Raw genomic sequence first — 20,324 nt, 5'->3', positions numbered from 1 at the left:
ATGCATGAATGTTTCTCCCAATACTTATAGATTATACTTGGAGAAGATCTGTAGGTTTGTAGATTGTACTTGGAGAAGATCTTAGGTCCTTTTCACTTTCAGATATATTTCCGTGTTTGCCATTTGTTTCCATTTTTAGATTGGAATAAAAGGTCTGTTGTCATGTAAAGAGGCATTAAACAAGCCCAGCTAAATGTACTCATAACCACCTCCTGCTTCTTGAATCATTTGGACATGAAGAGGGGGGAGGCACGGATACAGTCAAAGAGATGCTGGAAAACTTACCTGATTCTTGGTTTGTCCTCATTAACCTAATTTAATTTAGATTTCCACTTTTCCACTTAGGTTCACAGTTCCCACAAGGCTTCACCTTGAATCAGCCATTCGTCGTTTTTCACATTGATGGCTGTCTCCTGATGCATTGAATATTTTCCTTTTTTAGACTAAAGGATAAGTTTGTTTAATTTAATGATCAATCATTATTATTCTCAAAGATGTTATTTCTTACCTCAAGTTGAAAAGTGATCTATGTAGTAAAAACCTGTTTTAGATATTTTGAGGCTAATTCACGGTCTAGTTTCTATGTTACAATGACCAGTAACAGTAAGAATGCAATTATGGGGGGAAATGAAATGAATTAATACATCATGATTAATGTTTTTATATATCACATTTTTTTCAAATCATGGCCCTCAGGAGAAAGGCAATAAAACAATTTTTCTTATCTGATTACAAAAGTGAGTAACTTACACGAAGATGATGCCTAAATGTAACTGTCTCTACTAGATTTGTAGATTATACTTGGAGAAGATCTTGAGGTTCGTAGATCGTATTTGGAGAATATCTTTCATATGTACTTCAGTGTTTGCCATATGTTTCTATTTTTATATTGAAATATAAAAATGGGGGGGAGGAGCAGATACATTCAAGGAGATCAGCAACTATAAGAATTTAGTCATAGAGGAAAGGAAATAATTAATGGTTAATATTTTTAATATCTTGATTTTTTTTTCATATTACAAAACCAAGCAATTAAAAACCAGCAGCAACGTATCACATTCAAATGACATAAAAATATAAATATATTTACCTCATTTTCTGGAGAGTGAAGACACACTGTATGAATGCTAAAAATAGAGTAATGAATCCTTTCAAGCATGCTACAAATTACCTTCCACACATTTCTTCCTTTCTTGAGCATTTTTGTTTTGCTGGGAGAGGCTAGTATTATGTATTTGGTTGGTAATATCTTGATGGAGGCAATTTGCCATAGCTATTCCATTCGGGAAAAAAAATTTATTTTTTGCCACCAGCAATCAGAAGTCCTGAGAGAGAGTGGGAAAAGGGCTTTTTACAATCTTTAGAAATTACTCTGCTTCTCCCATGTGCTTCTTACCTGTGTAGTCTTAACCAAAGTGCAAAGATGTGCACATCACTAGGCTGGTATACTCTTCAACTTCCAGCACTTTGTTGCCATCTTCCTCAACATCCCAAACTATTTTGAGAGCACTTTTCCCCCTTCTTTTGGGCATTTTAAAATTCTATTTTATTGGTCTGTCATCTCTCTGTATGAAGATATACTGAAAGGAATCTGTTAGTGAAACCAGTAGTCAGCCACCAAAAAACATACTAGCAAAATCACAACCGGTTAAAAGGATGTTGACAGATCATCCTTCTCAGTCTTTCCATGGTTTTCTGACCTGATCTCTATAACACCTGAAAAATTAATATTATGACATAGGCTTCCATGTGGCAAATCCTACTGCATCTTGTACATGATACAGTAGGTCACTTAATGGAACCAATGCATGTATCTATGACCTGAGTAAGAGAACAAGGGGGAAAATCGTAATATTTGAGTTTTGTTAGCCTGTAATTGTGTTCAGTTCCTTATTTATCCATTTGAAAATGCTATATTTTCAAATGGCAAGTAATGAAATCACTGCCGCCTCCAAGATAACCGCAGGTCTAGTGCCAGATAAAACCAAATAACTTATAGCTCCTATACGTAAATAAAACCACATGGCAGTATCTCATTATTGTGGCAACAAGGATCATTCAATTAGTTGAGAATCCAGAAAAAGTTTGGCTGACTTCTTCCTCCTTGGAAACACAAGGAAAGATGTGTTACTTACCTTGTGGAAATGGTGTTGTTTAACGTGTGTCTTGTGGTACTTTCCTTCTATGTTACTGATGCTTTCTCATTTCCTCCAGGTCAACTGGGAACCAGGCCTTGTCCTCCTCACTCTCCTAGACCATGAGTTTGACTTACCTCTACATCCCAAGAAAATGGACCAGTAAGTTTTGCTGCCCTGCCCCCACCCAGAACAATAAGCGCATCATGATAGACAACCTCAGCATGCATCAGAATCACTGTATTGTGATGATGAAGGGGAGGGGGTATCTCTGTTAGTGAAACCAGTATTGAACCACCAAAAAACATACTTGCAAAACCACAGTCGGTTAAGAGGATGTTGACAGATCATCCTTCTCAGTCTTTCCATGGTTTTCTGACCTGATCTCTATAACACCTGAGAAATTATAATCCCTCCAGACCACAAACTTATTAATCACTCTACACCACACACTTTTAAATGTATTTCTTAGCTTTTAAGGGTCAAGAAGCTACGATCACATTCTTTGCCCTGATGTGCCCAGAACTGCTGGTGTAACTACACTGGTGGTTCAATGCATTCCCATTTTACCAACTCTTGATAGCGCAAATCACTGTGATACCTATCAGTAAATCTAAATCTACCTTTAGCTGATCCCCTGGTCTAATAACCTCACTATATTACTCTTTCCTGACAGATAAATTTTATGTCTATATTATAAGATTCATTCAGTTACCTCCATTTTGTGCAAAACATATACAGAAGAGCCAAGAATGTTTCATAGGAAAAGGTAGCTTTAAAGGGCACAACAATTGCACTTCAAAAAGCTCCGAATGGGACGCACAACTCCTCTTTGGTCATTCTTGCCAAGTAATGTAATATATATCCTTGAGAGATGTGGGTGGGAATTCACTCAGCCTGATTGCTAACATTTGGTCTTATTTTTACATCGATGATATTTCAGGACCCATTTTCAAATGCAGCTCAGTGTTTGTGCAAATCTGTAAAACATGAAGAACTGCAACAGAGGTATCCCTTGTTCTTCTTAATCAAAATTCACATCAGGATCAGAAATGTGGAGCATCTGTCTTTCCATCATGTGGGTCAAAATTGGTGCTGTGCAGAACGTTTCTCCCTAGAGAATTTTGACCATTCTCATTCAATTCGATAAAAGAGAAATTCACTTAGGATTTTTTTTTAAATGAGAAATTTCAGCGAAATTCTCATGGTTGATATTCAGAATGTTTGCACTTTGCCTTGCTTATGAGTTAACTGAAGACTGTGTGTCTTTAATTTTTACTGTCATCTCTGTGGCAACCAGCAGCCTCACCAGTTTCTCACTTTTGAATTAAGATTCAATGCCCGTGTTTTTTTTCCAGTTGCAGGGGAAATCGAAGGACAAATTAAGACATAGCTTTAGTTGCCCCTTTTTGTCTTAGTTGGGTCAACACTATCTTCCCTTAGACATGTGACAAAGCAGTAAAAATATTATAAGGACATGTTGTAGAGGTCTACAGTGATCCTTACAAAATATTATGTTTGAAAGGCCTGAGGAAGCCTGAAGAAGACAGGTCCTGATTTATTGATTGATTGATTGATCGCTCGAGTAGTTGATCGAGCAATTGAGCGATTGATTGATCGATTTGAATACTACCACTACCGACTAGAAACCTCAATTCAGAGAACCCTGTCTCCAACCATTTCAACCTACCAGAACACAAGATTTGACAGCTGGTATTCTGGAAACGAAACACAACAGAACAAGAATACAATTGAGATAAAATTTATACGCATGAAGGAACCCCATATAAATGGACTGAATAGAAGTCAAAATCTCTTGGTTCATTTTAATAGCCAAGGTGGCCAAGGACTTACAAGATATGGGATACATGAGAACACCATACATTAAATGATGTAAAAGCTAAAGTTTCCCCTTGACAATTTGTCCAGTCAATTTGTCCAGTCTTAGGGGGCGGTGGTCATCCCCATTTCCAAGCCATGGAGCCAGCGTTTGTCTGTAGACAGTTTCCATAGTCACGTGGCCGGCGTGACTAGACATGGAAGACCGTTACCTTCCCACCGTAGTGGAATTATTTATCTACTCGCATTTACATACTTTCGAACTGCTAGGTTGGCAGGAGCTGGGACAAGCAATGGGAGCTCACTCCGTCCCATGGATTCGAACTGCTCATCTTACAATCTTGCAGCCCAGAGGCTCTGCGGTTTAACCCGCAGCACCACCACATCCCTTTAAATGATGACTCACAACAAATCAAATTCATTCAATTGGCCACTCTAGCTGAGCAAGCAATGGGATCAGGTCTTTTTATGCAGAGCTATTTTGTGTATGTTGACTGCAAATCCCACGACTGTTCATTGTGCTTACTCCTAAGTGACTATGGATAGGATTACAACCTTAATTATTGTTTTATAGAGTAGGCCCCTTGAATCAGTGGGGATTTGATGAGTGAACTCCTCCATGATTTCCACTGATCTGATGGGCTGAATTTTGTTATGTCTCACTCCAGGATTTCAGCCTATGTATTTTGATATAAGGTGTATACTGACCTCAAAGATATATTAAAATAAACACATTAATTTCTCATTATAAGGTGAATGTACTCTTTCAGCACTCTTCATATTGATCTAAATATTTATACCCCAACTTTTTCCTGAAGAGACCTCAAGATGGCTTACAGTATTATAAACTTGAAAATAAACAACACCCCATTTTTAAGAACCCCTTCTTAGGCAGCCAGATACTGAGAAAAAGCCTCCCTGAAAAAAAAAGGTTTTTGGAAAAGCCTGGTGGTGCAGTGGTTAAACTGCTGTACTGCAGCCAAAACTGTGTTCACGACCTGGGGTTCAATCCCAGGTAGGCAGGTCAAGGTTGACTCAGCCTTCTATCCTATCGAGGTCGGTAAAATGAATACCCAGATCGCTGGGGGGCGCAAGGTGTAGCCTGCATCATTAACTTGTAAAGCGCACAGAGAGTGCTTGAAGCACTATGGGGGGGGGGGTATATAAGCAGCATGCTTTCCCTTTTTTTTTCTTTTTTCTTTTTTCTTTTTTGGCTTTTTGCCTGCTTGCAAAAGGATCGTACAGAGCTGGCCAGCCTGGCCTTCCATGAAAGGGAGTTCAAGAGCTTGGGAGGAGAGATAGGGGATTCTTCTAAATCTAAAAAGATGAATCACAGCAGTACAAGTGGCTGGCCTGATTACCTCCCACCCACCCCAGAACCTACTAGTCCACTTACCGCACGCCGTGCAGCATGTGTGGCCAGCATCATCATTAGTGCGCCAATCATGGCAATAGCCTGGCTGGTGCAGCTCCGCCTCCCAGCTCACCCAGCCACTCCACAGCTGAGCAGGGAGACTCATAATCCAGCCCCCTTGCTGGAATGGCCGGGCAAGCAGGGCAGCAGGGCTGTGGCAACCAGGCTGCTGCTGTGATTGGTGCATTGATATTGACACCAGCCAAGCATGCTCTGTGGAACTTGGACTTACAGATTCTGGTGGTGGGAGGCAATTAGGCCGTGTACCGTGATGGTCGGAGTCATCTTCTTGGGAATAGTAACAGAGAATGCTATTTCTTGTGTCTTCACCAAACCCCCCTGATGATTTAAAAAAACTGGACATGCCCATAAAAGGAATGTGAGAGGGGCACCTCTGATGCCCCAAGTGGTTTTTCTCATCTCTTCCAGCAATCCCTGGAAGGCCCGTGGAACTTCAGGTAGGCACTGGGTTTGGTTGGCCTACCCAAGAGAAGGAGGCAAGAGCAGAAGATCATGATGAGCAGCAAGGGAAGGGGGATGATGGGGTCTGTGGGCATTTGGGAGTCATAAAGATGGAAGAGGCAGGGATGCTTCAGAGGGATGTTTGGACAGGAGTCCTACTGGAATTAGGGGCTCCTAGGGGGATAACAGGAGCTCAGGCTGCCTAAATGCACGGACGACTACCAGCAAGACCCCTTGCTGCCTAAACCACCAGTCAGGACTCTGACCCTGATGCAGAGAAGGTGCTGGGGGACACCAGTGCCAACACAAGCACAAGGGTCTACAGGAGGGGATGGCCTCAACACAGGGCTACAACCTACAAGCTCCCCAGGAACAGAGCAAGGACATTTGCAAGGACTGTCGGTAGCTCTGTGGTTCTTGTTCCACCGAGCCCCAGTGAAGGCAAAAGGCCAGGCCAATGAGGGGACCTGTGACTGATTCTCAGGGCTCTGTCCCACTGACAATGAAGCCCGTGTTCTCCTGAAAAACACACGACACAAACTTAGGCATACACACAAGGCATATGGGCGTGCCAGGGGAGCGAGTTTTTCTGCTTCCCTGCCAGAGGTCTATTTATTTTGAGGCAGATTCCAATGAACGGACTCTACAGTGTGAATATTCTTGCCCTGTGTTTCTTTCTTGTTTTGACAGCCACTAGTCAGCCAAGACAAGCCTTCTTTCCTCCCCTTTTAGCCTCCACCCTCTTCCTCCCGTTCTGCCCTGTCCTTCAACCAACCTCTTCTCCTCACCCCCTCCAAATCCTTCCTGTTTTATATTCCGTCACCTGCCACCATCTTTGCCCCTTGTCCCTCTCCCCTTTTCCACCCCATTCCATTTCCACCCCTTTCATGATTTCATATAATTATTATATTTATAGGAGATGAAGGCAGTAGCAGTGGCAGGATGAGGAAGCGCACACCACCACAGAAATTTTGGATTCAGATTAAAGTCCATGTGACTTAATGCAAAAAACATGCTTTACAACACGTACAAGATTATCCCGGCAGTGGATACAGGCCCTCAGTAATAAAGCAGTAAAACCGTTTTTTCTTCAAAAGCAGAGAGTTACTAATGCACAGTATATGTGCAGCATGGGTGTCCCGCCCAAAAACAATCCTAAGTGGGACTCTGAGTGGGCACCTCCTGGAGGTAGGAGGGCTGGAAACAACCTTTGGGTGGTAAATGAACCAGCATAAACCACCAAACTGGCAGTTCATGCCCATCGTTTAGTCAGTGAGTGAGTGAGTGAGTGAGTGAGTGAGTGAGTGAGTGAGTGAGTGAGTGAGTGAGTGAATGAATGAATGAATGAATGAATGCCCACATTGCCTAGTCTATTCTTGTACCTTTAGTGGTCTGTACTATTCATGGCAAATAAAGTAAATATTTTTGTCTCTTAACACCTGCAGAATGAGCAGTTTAAAGCTACAGTAGCAGGACTAAGGTGGTTTTTTTAAATCACCTTGGCAACCTTTATGAGCCTCTTATTATTGATATAGTATTTGGTATCTTATGTTGTAAGCTACCCTGTAAAGACTAGAGACTTTAAAAACAGTTAAGAGGTACATAAAATAACCTGAAATAAAGTCCCAGTTGTAGAAATCCCAGCACTAGTGATTTCATTATCAGTCCATAACTGTTTTATTCCAAGGAGAGCCGACTGTAGACAATCAGCACAGATAGCTGGCTGCAAGTTAAAAGGAGAAAATGGATAACTATGGGGAGAAAGGAATGGACTGGAGTAGTCTGTGTGGAATTGGTATTTTCCATATTGAAACATTTTGTTGTGATCAAAAAAAATCTTCTGTCTCGTTGAATAAGGTGCCACACTATTGCTTGTTGATTTTCATGCAACATTTTAATGTGATTATTGCCCTGAAAATATTCTTGGTTCCTTTCTGCTGCTGCTAGAAATGAACCAGACATCTGCCTAATTACTCCTGGATCATTATTTCATCTGTGTGTGAAACACCTTGTTTCCTTTTGTAATACATACATATGGCATCAAACCATACAAAATTGAATACAAAACCTCAAAGACTGGCATGCAGTACAAAGTCATACAAATGGTAAAATATCTGAAACAGCAAATATAGCAATGTAAGGCCAAGGTCTAAGGGTTTAGCTGTCTAGTCTGTCTGCTATAGCATGCCGCCCAAAATTTCGCTACCAGTTCTGTAGTAGTCCGATTTTGGTCGATTAACAATTGATTACAGTAGTCTGAATCCGATTGGCCTGCCATATCTTTTAAGAGTGGTGTAATATATTTTCCTCGGATCTTATTATGCCTGTTACACCTGAGCATCATGTGCTCGATAGATTCTATCTCGCCAGAGCCACAAGGGCAGAATCTCTGTTCCCTCGGGATTTTCTTAAATCTGCCTTCCAGCACTGCGGAAGGGAAAGCCTCGCATCTAACCAGAGTAAAGGCTTTCCTAAACTTATACGTTTCCAGCTGTGATAGGTAGGCCATAGGGAGCGGACAATATTTATGCATGTCTATTGCTCTAAAATTGGGGCATCTACTGAAATCTGCCTGTCTCTCCATATCCATTAATCTCTGTTTAAGGGCTGATTTTGCTTCATCCCATTGCATGCTTAATATTGTTTGCGGAGAGAATCCCATTACTTGCAGTTTATTTAGGACCGCTTTTAACCAGCTCGATTGGAAGTTGTCCTCTAGGAGTAGGTGTGTTAATCCCTGTGATTAAAAGTTTATTTTAAGCCAGTACTGAAGGGAGGCTAATACAATTTTGGCTACCATTTTTAATGAGCCGGTCTCTAATCGGATTTGTGCATTCATTACGCATCTAGGGACTTCAAGTATTGCTCTAAGGAATTTTGACTGAACCCGCTCTATCGGGTCAAAACTACTGGGTGAAGGCCCCATAAAGGTGCCATAGAGCATCTGGCTGACCACCTTTGGTTGAAAAAGTTTTTGGGCTGCTGGAATATAACAACACCCTTTTGAATGGTACAACCTTAGGATGGTGTTTGCTGTTTTTTCCCCTTGGGTGGCTGCATATTGGATATGGGCATTCCTGTCCCCAGTGGATTGCAGGGCCATACCTAGGTATTTAAAGCAAGAGACCTGGTCTTTACTGAAGACATTTGAAACATCATTCATGAGACCAGAAATCGGGCCTTCTCGGCGGTGGCTCCTCGCCTATGGAACAACTTACCTCCTGAGATTCGTGCGGCCCCCTCGCTGGGCACTTTTAAAAAACAACTAAAAACATTTATGTATAAGCAGGCCTTCCCAACAGCTAATTCCAACAGTTAATTCCTGACGATTTTTTCTTCTATACTCCTATGATCTTTATCTTCGTGTATTTGTAATGTTTTTAATATTTACTACTGCTGATTGTAAGCCGCCTAGAGTGGTCGAATCTGTCCAGATAGGCGGGATAGAAATGAAATAAATAAATAAATAAATAAATAAATAAATAAATAAATAAATAAATAAATAAATAAATAAATAAATAAATAAATAAAAATAATAATAATAATAATAATAATAATAATAATAATAATAATAATAATAATAATAATAATAATAATAATAATAATAATAATAATAATAATAATAATAATAATAATAATAATAATAATAATAATAATAATAATAATGAGTTAAAAACATGGCTATGTATTGGGTTTCATACAAAATCTGATTAATATTATTTGGTCAGATCTTGCATTTTGGCCCCTAACAGCCTGGGCTTAATCTTGCCTTAACTTTTAGAGCCACTCAATTTTTCCTGAGTTTTTCATTTCCAATGTAGAACACTTCGTAGTTGTCTATCCTGTTCTTGTCCACTTTAGTTCATTGACACCAAGTATGGTAATGATTTAATGTTCCATTTCTTGCTTTACAGTTTCCAGTTCACCTTGATTTATACTTCCCATGTTCCAATTGTATGCGTTGTACAGCTTCAGACTTTCCATTCACTTTGGTGCACATCAACCACCAGACATCCTTTCAGGTTTAACCTACTTGTGTCATTAGTGACAGAGTACTTTATACTTGACCTTTGCTCTTTCCCAGTAGCTGATGGAGTGCTTCCAACCTGGGAGTCAGGGTTCCCAAATTTGGGATCTTGGATTATAGCTCTGAGAAGCATTTACTAATAGCCATGCTGGCCAGAATTTCTTGGAGTTGGGAGTCCAAGTACATTTGGGCTTGAAACCATTGTTAGCACTTTATTTATTTGTAGGTTACACCGATGCTCAAGGCATTGTACACAGCTCTCTTCCTCCGTGATTTGTCCACATTACAGTCTTGTAGGAGACTGTGATTAATAAAATAAAATACAATAAAATTAAAATGATAGGTTGAGCTGGAAGGCTGTGACTGGTCCAAAGTGAAATAACCTTGATGACTCAATCCAACATTCTGATTACTGCACCACACTCTGGGATAGAAACCACCTTCAGATCTCCTTGCTCAGCATGGAAGATCAGGAACATTGAAGATTGGATGTTGAGAAGGCCTAGAGTATGTGCCCATGCCCCCTCCCCACAGTTAGCTCTCACATGAGCAGGGTAAACATTGGGACACAAACACAAGCTATCTCTTCCTCAAACAGTTGATCAGTTGCATTACTGCACTGGAAGATGTGTGTACAGAGTCTCTCAGTATGTGCTTTGGAATCATAACTCTTAGCTTAAGGAGATTGACTGTGACCATAAAAAAGGACCACCTGTACAATATATGAATCTCAAAATATGGCCTACAATTGGACGGCCTTCCTGAGCTGGTCACTCTCCATATATGCTCCATTGCAGTTCTGATCTCTTGTGGCCATTGCTGGCTGAGCTTGGAGATGTTCCTTCTTTTTGGACTACAATGCCTAGAAGCCCCAGCTAGCATAACAGGAGTTGTAGTCCAGTACATTTGGAGGGCACTGGGCTTCTAAGGGAGTATAATGGTGGTTGTTTGGAATTGGGATAGAGAATTGCAAGAAAAATCCACTTGGGATACATCTTGCTTAAGAAGGATAAAGAAGCAGACAAACAAGATAAAGAATATTTTTACAAGGTTTATTTTTTTTAAAGTTTACTTATTGTTTATGGCTTCTTTCAAATATACATTTTATTTTTAATCTTTATGACTATCCTAATGGGTGGCCCCTGCCGGATGCCCAGAGGAAGGCGAAAAACCTCCAGGATCTCAGGCCAATTTGCCCTGGAGGAAAATTCCTTCCCGACCCCAAACATGGCAATCAGTGCTACCCTGGGCATATCAGCAAAGACCATGAACAAAAAAATGGCCACTGGCACTCTACTGGTGAATAGATATGGATATACATGAGGAGCTGAGAACTGCTTTAACACAGTGGGACTCTAAACTATGCCCTTCTATGCATTTTAGCCTACAACTACCACAATCCTTTAACAAAGCCATGCTGGCTGGAGTGTCTGGGAATCAGAACACCGGAAATTTGGATGATAGGTATTCAGACCCTATTCAGACCCTTGGTCTACCTAGCCTTGTAGTGCCTACTCTGGCTGGATATTTTTTTTTCTTTCCCTTCCTGGATTATTTTCATACTCTTCCTGGAGATCCTAGGTATTTCCTGATGGTTTTCCATTACATGTTAACCAGGCTGTTCTAACAGAGCTTTCCAAATCAGAATTCCACTTAATCCAAGCAGTGAAACCTAAAAAAGAATTGGCAGAGAAATTCCAAAATTAAAATTAGAAGATTAGAAATATACCACAGAATCCTGCATCCACCATGCTTGGGAAATGTGGAGATTTAAATCACAAAATATAACATTTCTATTCTGCCTGGAATACTAATCTTCATTATTTTTTCTGAATAACATTAGTCGAAATAAAATGAATTCATTACCTGTTCATTCCTTGAAGGTGATTGAAATAGTTCAAAATTTTGAGCTGAAATGTTAATTTCTTTTCGAGATTCTTTGAATGCTTCACTCAGCATGTTTTGGCTGGAAACTTCCACATTTGCTAGTGGTCCCCTGAATAATTTGGGGGTCAGGGGAAAAAGCATTTCTTACCTGAAAAAAAAGTGAGTGACTTACCCCAATACGATGCACAAACGTTAGTCTCTCCACCAGTTTGTACCCAGAAACGATACTAATTCTGTATTACATTCAGGTGTTTTTCAATCTTTCCCTTAGTTTCAATTTTTTCTTTGGAATCTAAGATTTATTTTGATTTAAAAAGATGTGGACCAAGCCTAGTTGAATATACTCACACCCACTTCCTAATTCTTGAAACACTCAAACATTTCAGTCCAATTTGAAATACAGATTCTAGATTCTTTGTATGTTTTTTTCAGCATGAAAATTACAACTTAGGAGAAAGGCAACAAAACAATTAAAAACTAGATTCACTGTATGAAATTCAAATAGTATAAAGAGATAAAAAGGTTTACCTCAGCTTCTGGAGAGTGAAGGCAACCACTATGGATGTTAAAAATAGAGTCATGATCCCTTTCGAGCACACTGAAATTAGATTTCCTCCCAGTTTCTTCTACTCTTGCTAGGTTTTGTTTTGCTTTTTTTTGAAAAAAAAATAATATTCTGTATCCTTCAAGGTCATTGAAATCATGCAAACATTTCAGTCCAATTTGAAATACAGATTCTAGATTCTTTGTACGTTTTATTCAGCATGAAACTTACAAGTTACCCGTTTAAAGAAGCTTCAGGCATCATTATTTGCCACAGGAACAAAAGGTTTTGCTGATGGTCTGGTGCATAATTTGGTGGACAAGGAGAGAGGTATTTTTCTTACCTGATTACAAAAGTGAGTAACTTACCCCGAAATGATTCATGAATGTTTCTCCCAATATTAGGTTTATATATTATACTTGGAGAAGATCCGTAGGTTTGTAGATTGTACTTGGAGAAGATCTTAGGTCCTTTTCATTTTCAGATGTCTTTCAGTGTTTGTCATTTGTTTCCATTTTCAGATTGGAATATAATGTCTGTTGTCATGTGAAAAGGCATTAAACAAGCCCAGCTAAATGTACTCATAACTGCTTCCTGCTTCTTGAATCATTTGGACATTGGAGAGGGGAAGACCCAGATAGACTCAAAGAGATGCTGGAACACTTACCTGATTCTTGGTTTGTCCTGAATAACCTAAATTAATTTAGGTTTCTACTTTTCCACTTCGATTAGGAGTTCTCACAAGGCTTCGCCTTGGATCGACCATTGGTCATATCTCACATCGAAGGATGTCTCCTGATGCATCAAATATTTTCCATTTTCAGACCAAAGGATAATTTTGTTTAATTTAATGATCAATCATTATTATTCTCAAAGATGTTATTTCTTACCTCAAGTTGAAAAGTGATGTAGTAAAAATCTGTTTTAAATATTTTGAGGCTAATTCGTGGTATAGTTTCTATGTTGCAATGACCAGTAACAGTAAGAATACAGTTATGGGGGGAAATGAAATGAATTAATTCATCGTGATTGATATTTTTATATCTCACTTTTTTCAAATCATGACCCTCAGGAGAAAGGCAACAAAACAATTAAATCTAGATGCACTGTATGAAATTCAAATAGTATAAAGAGATAAAAAGGTTTACCTCTGCTTCTGGAGAGTGAAGGCAACCAGTATGGAAGTTAAAAATAGAGTCATGATCCCTTTGGAGCATACTGAAATTAGTTTTCCTCCCAGTTTCTTCTACTCTTGCTCGGTTATGTTTTGCTTTTTTAAAAAAAATAATATTCTGTTTCCTTCAAGGTGATTGAAATCATGCAAACATTTCAGTCCAGTTTGAAATACAGATTCTAGATTCTTTGTAATTTTTTTTTCAACATGAATATTACAACTTACCTGTTTAAAGAAGCTTCAGGCATCATTATTTGCCACAGGAAGAAAACATTTTGCTGATGGTCTGGTGGACAATTTGTTGGACAAGGAAAGAGGCATTTTTCTTACCTGATTATAAATGTGAGTAACTTACCCCAAGATGATGCATGAATGTTTCTCACAATATTTATAGATTATACTTGGAGAAAATCCGTAGGTTTGTAGATTGTACTTGGAGAAGATCTTAGGTCCTTTTCACTTTCAGAAGTATTTCGGTGTCTGTTATTTGTTTCCTTTTTTAGATTGGAATATAATGTCTGTTGTCATGTGAAAAGGCATTAAACAAGCCCAGATAAATGTACTCGTAACTACTTCCTGCTTCTTGAATCATTTGGACATTGGAGAGGGGAAGACCCAGATAGACTCAAAGAGATGCTGGAACACTTACCTGATTCTTGGTTTGTCCTGAATAACCTAAATTAATTTAGGTTTCTACTTTTCCACTTCGATTAGGAGTTCTCACAAGGCTTCGCCTTAGATCGGCCATTGGTCGTATTTCACGTTGATGTATGTCTCCTGATGCATCAAATATTTTCCATTTTCAGACCAAATGATAAGTTTGTTTAATTTAATGATCAATCATTATTATTCTCAAAGATGTTATTTCTTACCTCAAGTTGAAAAGTGATGTAGTAAAAATCTGTTTTAAATATTTTGCGGCTAATTCGTGGTATAGTTTCTGTGTTTCAATGACCAGTATTAATTAGAATACAGTTATTGGGGGAAATGAAATGAATTAATTGTGATTGATATTTTTATATCTCACTTTTTTCAAATCATGACCCTCAGGAGAAAGGCAACAAAACAATTAAATCTAGATGCACTGTATGAAATTCAAATAGTATAAAGAGATAAAAAGGTTTACCTCAGCTTCTGGAGAGTGAAGGCAACCAGCATGGATGTTAAAAATAGAGTCATGATCCCTTTGGAGCACACTGAAATTAGTTTTCCTTCCAGTTTCTTCTACTCTTGGTAGGTTTTGGTTTGCTTTTTTTAAAAAAAAAATTCTGTATCTTTCAAGGTTATTGAAATCACGCAACCATTTCAGTCCAATTTGAAATACAGATTCTAGATTCTTTGTATGTTTTTTTTCAGCATGAAAATTACAACTTACCCGTTTAAAGAAGCTTCAGGCATCATTATTTGCCACCCGAAGAAAAGGTTTTTCTGATCATCTAGTGGATAATTTGGGGGACAAGGAGAGGGGTATTTTTCTTACCTGATTACAAAAGTGAGTAACTTACATGAAGATGATGCCTAAATGTAACTCCCTTTACTAGATTTGTAGGTTATAGTTGGAGAAGATCTCTAGGTTCGTAGATTGTATTTGTAGAATATCTTTCAGATGGACTTCAGTGTTTCCCATTTGTTTCCATTTTTAGATTGGAATATAAGGTCTGTTTTGATGTGAAGAGGCATGAAGGAAGCCCAGCTAAATGTACTCATAAACACCTCCTGCTTTTTAAATCATATGGACATGGGGCGGGGGGGGGGGGAGGCACAGATACACTCAAGGAGATCAGCAACTATAAGAATTTAGTCATAGAGGAAAGGAAATAATTAATGGTTAATATTTTTAATATCTTGAATTTTTTCATATTATGAAACCAAACAATTACAACCAGCAGCAACGTATGACGTTCAAATGGCATAAAGAGATAAATATATTTACCTCATTTTCTGAAGACAAACTGTATGAATGCTAAAAATAGAGTTATGATTCCTTTCAAGCATGCTAAAAATCACTTACCCCACATTTCTTCCTTTCTTGAGCATTTTTGTTTTGCTGGGAGTGGCTAGTATTATGTATTTGATTGTTAATATCTTGATGAAGGCAATTTTCCATAGCTATTCCACTGGGAAAAATAAATTTATTTTTTGCTACCAGCAATCAGAAGTCCTGAGAGAGAGTGGGAAAAGGGCTTTTTACAATCTTTAGAAATTACTCTGCTTCTCCCATGTGCTTCTTACCTGTGTAGTCTTAACCAAAGTGCAGAGATGTGCACATCACTAGGCTGGTATACTCTTTAACTTCCAGCAGTTTGTTGCCATCTTCCTCAACATCCCAAACTATTTTGAGAACAATTTTCCCACTTCTTTTGGGCATTTTAAAATTCTACTTTATTGGTCTGTCATCTCTCTTTCTGTCTGAAGAAATACTGAAAGGAATCTGTTAGTGAAACCAGTAGTCAGCCACCAAAAAACATACTTGCAAAATCACAACCGGTTAAAAGGATGTTGACTGATCATCCTTCTCAGTCTTTCCATGGTTTTCTGACCTGATCTCTATAACACCTGAAAAATTAATATTATGACATAGGCTTCCATGTGGCAAATCCTACTGCATCTTGTACATGACAGGTCACTTAACGGAGCCAATGCGTGTGTCTGTGACCTGAGTAAAAGAACAAGGGGGGGGGAATGGTAAGATTTGGGTATTTTTATTTTGTTAGCCTGTAATTGTGTTCTATTCTTTATTTATCCAGAGAAAATGCTGTGTTTTCAAATGGCAAGTAATGAAATCACTGCCTCCTCCAAGATAACCACAGGTGTAGTGCCAGATAAAACCAAATAACTTACAGCTCCTATACCTAAATAAACCATATGACAGTATATCATTATTGTTGCAACAAGGAACATTCAATTAGTTGAGAATCCAGAAACAGTTTGGCTGACTTCTTCCTCCTTGGAAACACAAGGCAAGACGTGTTGCTTACCTTTTGGAAATGGTGTTGCTTAATGTGTGTCTTGTGGTACTTTCCTTCTATGTTACTGAAGCCTTCTCATTTCCTCCAGGTCAACTGGGAACCAGGCCTTGTCCTCCTCACTCTCCTAGACCATGAGTTTGACTTACCTCTACATCCCAAGAAAATGTACCAGTAAGTTTTGCTGCCCTGCCTCCACCCAGAACAATAAGCGCATCATAATAGAGAACCTCAGCATGCATCAGAATCACTGTATTGTGATGATGAAGGGGAGGGGGTATCTCCATGGGTGCTCAAGGGCTACTTCAGCCCAACTTTGTTCACTGTCTGAGGGTTGCAAAAAATAAATAAATAAAAACTAAGAATAAAAAAGAAAAAAAACATTATGGCACCTTGAAGACAAATTTACTTTAAAATATAACAGTTCATTTTTAGGATGCCAGAATAGTTTTGTTTTTTCTATTTTCAGTTTTTCTTTTTCTGTTGTTTTTGCCTGATATGTGTTTGCAGACTAATAGGGCTGCCTCTTCTATGAATATAGATAGAGTGAAGTCTCTTGGAGACTGCTTTTGGGAGAAGGGAGTTGGTACTGGGGAAAATTCAGCCGTAACCTCTGTTTCCCTTCCAATAAAAACAGAGTTGCCTCAGCCTTCACATCTGGAGACCATGGATGTCAGGATATATGAATGGTGGCTTCTTGTAACATGGAAAATAGCCTTGTGAATTCGACTCATTGCACAATACCTGGTAGCACATGCAGAGCCTTGAGTGCAAAATGACTATTCACTGGATACATAAAGTTAAGTTGATTTTTCCATAGAATACTGGACCTCTTTCGCGGAGACATGGAATAGGTGAAAGGCATCTGGTATATTCTCATGGATTGGAATAGCTGTTTCCCCTTGTAAGGAAACAAACTCCCTTAGAACTAATTAACATGTCAAATTATATCAAGGCATACAGTGATTCGGAGTGTGGCTGCTGTCACAGCTCAGCTCCAGGAGATTATTGTCTACTGTTCTTTTTATTTACATCAGGCCTTTGATGTTCTTGACACCCTACAGGACAGGAAGAAAGGCACAGTTCTTCTCCCACAGAGCTTGGCGTAAAAATTCCTTAAAGCTCAGCTCACTTTGGGACATTCAGACACTTATAATCACTCCAGACCAAACACTTATAATCACTCCAGACCACACGCTTATAAATATATTTCTTAACTTTTAAGGGTCAAGAAGCTACCATCACATTCTTTGCCCTGATGTGCCCAGAATTGCTGGTGTAACTACACAGGTGGTTCAATGCATTCCCATTTTACCAACTCTTGATAGTGCAAATCACTGTGATACCTATCAGTAGATCTAAATCTATCTTTAGCTGATCCCCTGGTCTAATAACCTCACTATATTACTCTTTCCTGACAGATAAATTTTATGTCTATATTATAAGATTCATTCAGTTACCTCCATTTTGTGCAAAACATGTATACAGAAGAGCCAAGAATACTTCATAGGAAAAGGTAGCTTTAAAGGGCACAACAATTCCACTTCAAAAAGCTCCAAATGGGACGCACAACTCCTCTTTGGTCATTCTTGCCAAAGTAATGTAATATATATCCTTGAGAGATGTGGGTGGGAATTCACTCAGCCTGATTGCTAACATTTGGTCTCATTTTTACATCAGTGATATTTCAGGACCCATTTTCAAATGCAGCTCAATGTTTGTGCATAATCTGTAAAACGTGAATAACTGCAACAGAGGTGTCCCTTGTTCTTCTTAATCAAAATTCACATCAGGATCAGAAATGTGGAGCATCTGTCTTTCCAACATGTGGGATGAAATTGGTGCTCTGCAGAACGTTTCTCCCTAGAGAATTTTCACCATTCTCATTCAATTTGATAAAAGAGAAATTCACTTGGGATTTTTTTAAAAATGAGAAATTTCAGCGAAATTCTCATGGTTGATATTCAGAATGTTTGCACTTTGCTTTGCTTATGAGTTAACTGAAGACTGTGTGTCTTTAATTTTTACTCTCATCTCTGTGGCAACCAGCAGCCTGACCAGTTTCTCACTTTTGAATTAAGATTCAATGCCTGGGTTTTTTTTCCAGTTGCAGGGGAAATCGGAGGATAAATTAAGACACAGCTTTAGTTGCCCCTTTTTGTCTTAGTTGGGTCAACAATATCTTCTCATAGACATGTGACAATGCAGTAAAAATATTATAAGTACATGTTGTAGAGATCTACAGTGACCCTTACAAAATATTATGTTTGAAAGGCCTGAGGAAGCCTGAAGAAGACAGGTCCTGATTGATTGATTGATTGATTGATCCAGGAATTGAGCGATTGATCAATCGATTTGAATATCACCACTACAGACTAGAAACCACAATTCACAGAAACCTGTCTCCAACCATTTCAACCTACCAGAACACAAGATTTGACAGCTATTCTGGAAACAAAACACAACAGAATAAGAATACAACTGAGATCACATTTATACGCATGAAGGACAACCATATAAATGGACTGAATAGAAGTCAAAATCTCTTGGGACATTTTAATAGCCAAGGTGGCCAAGGACTTACAAGAACTTGTTCGTATTGGGATGGGAAACATGGGAACAGCATACGTTAAATTATGTAAAAGCTAAAAGTTCCCCTTGACAATTTGTCCAGTCAATTTGTCCAGTCTTAGGGGGCGGTGCTCATCCCCGTTTCCAAGCCATAGAGCCAGCGTTTGTCTGTAGACAGTTTCCATAGTCACGTGGCCGGCGTGACTAGACATGGAAGACCGTTACCTTCCCACCGTAGTGGAATTATTTATCTACTCGTATTTACATACTTTCGAACTGCTAGGTTGGCAGGAGCTGGGACAAGCAATGGGATCTCACTCCGTCACGTGGAATCGAACTGCTCATCTTACGATCTTGCAGCCCAGAGACTCTGCGGTTTAACCCGCAGTGCCACCACATCCCTTTAAATGATGACTTACAACAAATCACATTTATTCACTTGGCTACTCTGGTTGGAGCAAGCAATAGGATCAGGTCTTTTTATGCAGAGCTATTTTGTGTATGTTGACTGCAAATCCCACGACTGATCATTGTTCGTACTCCCAAGTGACTATGCACGGGATTACAACCTTAATTATTGTTTTAAAAAGTAGGCCCCTTGAATCAGTGGGGATTTGATGAGTCAACTCCTTCATGATTTCCACTGATCTGATGGGCTGAATTTTGTTATGTGTCACTCCAGGATTTCAGCCTATGTATTTTGATATAAGGTGTATCTTGACCTCACAGATATATTAAAATAAACACATTAATTTCTCATTATAAGGTGAATGTACTCTTTCAGCACTTTTCATATTGATTTAAAATATTTATACCCCAACTTTTTCCTCAAGAGACCTCAAGATGGCTTACAGTATTATAAACTTGAAAATAAACAGCACCCCATTTTTAAGAAACCCTTCTTAGGCAGCCAGATACTGAGAAAATCTTACATGAAAAAAAAAAGGTTTTGCAAGAGCCTCGTGGAGCAGTGGTTAAACTGTTGTACTGCTGCCAAAACTGTGCTCATGACCTGGGGTTCAATCCCAGGTAGGCAGGTCAAGGTTGACTCAGCCTTCTATCCTATCGAGGTCGGTAAAATGAATACCCAGATTGCTGGGGGGGAGGCAAGGTGCAGCCTGCATAATTAACTTGTAAACGGCACAGAGAGTGCTTGAAGCACTATGGGGGGGGGGATATATAAACAGCATGCTTTCCTTTCTTTTTCTTTTTCTTTTTTTCTTTTTTTTCTCTTTTCTTTCTTGGCTTTTTGCCTGCTTGCAAAAGGATCATACAGAGCTAGCCAGCCTGGTCTTCCATGAAAGG

At 39.0% G+C, this 20,324-nt stretch overlaps 2 long non-coding RNA genes across 2 annotated transcripts; one reads left to right on the top strand and one right to left on the bottom strand.

Annotated features, from left to right (window-relative positions):
• Positions 1–10,915: 10,915 nt before the first annotated feature.
• On the bottom strand, positions 10,916–14,847 carry LOC144583248 (uncharacterized). Its single transcript, XR_013536944.1, has 2 exons — positions 14,355–14,847; positions 10,916–14,259 (listed from the first exon to the last, which is right to left on the bottom strand). It is a non-coding gene; the product is annotated as an uncharacterized LOC144583248 (long non-coding RNA).
• Positions 14,841–19,894, top strand: LOC144583249 (uncharacterized). The gene is made up of 2 exons (XR_013536946.1): positions 14,841–14,974; positions 16,540–19,894. It is a non-coding gene; the product is annotated as an uncharacterized LOC144583249 (long non-coding RNA).
• Positions 19,895–20,324: the final 430 nt, after the last annotated feature.

Source organism: Pogona vitticeps, chromosome 5 (assembly GCF_051106095.1).
Source record: "Pogona vitticeps strain Pit_001003342236 chromosome 5, PviZW2.1, whole genome shotgun sequence".
Lineage (NCBI taxonomy): Eukaryota > Metazoa > Chordata > Lepidosauria > Squamata > Agamidae > Pogona > Pogona vitticeps.
The sequence above is the reverse complement of the archived record's forward strand: the minus strand, read 5'-3'. Positions and strand labels throughout refer to the sequence as shown.